A 2,521-nucleotide genomic window follows, 5' to 3' on the forward strand; every position below is an offset into this window, starting at 1 on the left:
ATGTCGTCCGCCGGCGATCCATCAATGTCCGCCTCCACCATCGTCGCGGACACGGCGAGCGGCTGCCACATACTAAAAATCGATGGTTACTCGCACACCAAGGGGACTCCCACCGGGGAGGCCATCAAATCCGGCAAGTTCACCGTGGGCGGCCATCGCTGGTTCATCAATTATTACCCCAACGGCATCAACTCCGACGCCGCGGATCACGTATCCTTTTACCTCCTACTCGATGAAGTCAAGGTGCAGCTCTGTGTTAATTTCGCCAGCCTCCTTACTAGGAAACGGCCGATCACACCGGCCGATCCTGTGTGGAGTTTCACACCAGGAAACAATTGGGGGTATACAAAGTTCGTCAAGAGGGAAGACCTGGAGAGATCAGAGCACCTGACCAACGACGCTTTCACAGTCAGGTGTGACGTGGTCGTCATCAACGAGATCCGCACCGAGGACGCACCCACCGTCCGCAACCCGTTTGTCACCGCCGTGCCACAATCCAACCTGATCCAGCACCTTGCCGACTTACTCAGGAGCGAGAAGGGCGCCGATGTGGTGTTTGAGGTCGGCGGCGACACTTTCTCCGCGCATCGGTGCGTTCTCGCCGCCCGGTCACCGGTCTTCAATGCAGAGCTCTTCGGTGCAATGAAGAAGGGTGGCAGCGGCAGCATCGTGCGTGTTGCCGACATGGAGGCGCGGGTGTTCAAGGCGCTGCTCTCTTTCGTGTACACCGACTCCTTGCCGGAGACAGAGGATGAAGAGGACTAAGGCACCATGTTCCAGCATGTACTTGTCGCGGCTGACAGGTACGACTTTGGGCGGCTCAAGCTGATTTGCGAGGAAAAGCTGTGCGCGCATATTGATGTGTTCACGGCGGCGACCATTCTAGCGATCGCGGAGCAGCACCGCTGCCATGGGCTGAAGAAATCTTGCATTGAGTTCCTCAGCACCCCCGCACATATGCTGGCAGCTGATCAGGATGTGCGTGGCGCCTGTCAAGACCTCCCTCGCCAGTCGTAATGGGACCAAGCGGGCTCGGGTTGATGCACCAGGTGAATTGGTGATGCATGGTAGCTAGCTAGTTATGCCTACTAATTTCATCTTTCTCTAGATTTAATCATGAGGAAGTAAGGTCTGATGATTCACCACAATTTTAATTGTGAGTTACGAATTAATTAGTAAGAATTACGGGGTGCTTGTTCCAGTAAAACTGCTACTTTGTTTTGTTCCCAAAAAATACATTGGTGCTACCAGATCTTTTCGTCGGTCGTCACATCCTAGCCCAGGATCAGTCGCCTGCTTAACCCAGCCGTACGATTCGTTTCTTTCCCTCAGTCCTTGAGATCAACCTTAGATTGGATTTGGCCAAAAAAAGTAGAACTTTGGGTATTGAGGAAAGAGATCTTCAGAGGAAGATCAAAACAAAGAATGTGGCCCTTGCTATTCTAGAGAGAGCAAGAAATAGACAAAGCTCTATGGCTACTTTGCTCAAAAAGGGTGGCGCCAACACTCCTTTCTTCCACCATCATGTTAATCATAGACGAAGGAAAAAAATTACTCATTGGCTCAAACATAACAATGGATGGGCCAGAAGACATGACGGTAAGAAGACGATCATACAAGAATACATTGGCAAAGCCATCAAAAGTGGAGCGCCCCGTGCTAAGAACCTCAACTAGAACTTTACCCACTTTGGCTCGCGACCTTGCGGACTTATGAATGCCTTTCACGGTGGAGGTCAGTGAGGCCATATTTTTCCTCCCAAGTGACAAAGCCCCAGGCCCTAATGGATTTACTAGAGCCTGACATTGTGCCTGACTTCCTGAACGTTGTCGCGCTTGATTTGATCCACCTCTTAAACATTGAGTCGGCCAACACGGACGTGAGAGATGCACATGTGCCTGGTGCTGATCTATGATAGTTTGGGCCGCCTTTGCCTGAAAATTTGGTGTTGGAGCATTTCGGAAGATCGTGGAGCCTACGCAGCCGTTCTCATGCATGACTGATCCTCCTTTACTTGATGCCTCCTACTCCCAAATGCCTCTAGATTCAAAATTTCTTTTCTTCTTTTCTCAACTCCTAACCAGGCCACTATCTAGCTCCTTCGTAATTCCTACCTACATATTTTCCGTGTGTCTGGACTAGCAGAACTAGGCTAGTTCTTTGGCGAATCTGTTGGGACATGTCTTTGGAGAAATGTATGGTAATACCACTCGTCTATATGGAGCTCTGGTTGTTCCATTGTTTTACTACTATTTATTTATAAGAATCATATTGCTTTCTTACCTTCTTTGCCATGTGCACGGGCGCTGTGCACTAGAGTGGTTGGACTTGAGTCATTGCTTTACTGCCATTTATGAAAATTACCGTCCTGGCTGAGCAGAGATCACATGAAGGTCTTAAATACCTAGAGAAGCAGGACAGGTCCATGTCGATGTACTTTGTCGCAGTGGTTGTTGAAGTTGTGTTGCCCACCTTTGAAGTTTATGTCGCATTAATTAGGACAGCTTAACACTTACATGTA

At 49.5% G+C, this 2,521-nt stretch overlaps 1 pseudogene; it reads left to right on the forward strand.

Moving 5' to 3' along the window:
- LOC119320547 lies at window positions 1-1,017 on the forward strand (annotated as a pseudogene).
- Window positions 1,018-2,521: the final 1,504 nt, after the last annotated feature.

This window comes from Triticum dicoccoides, chromosome 6B (genome assembly GCF_002162155.2).
Source record: "Triticum dicoccoides isolate Atlit2015 ecotype Zavitan chromosome 6B, WEW_v2.0, whole genome shotgun sequence".
NCBI lineage: Eukaryota > Viridiplantae > Streptophyta > Magnoliopsida > Poales > Poaceae > Triticum > Triticum dicoccoides.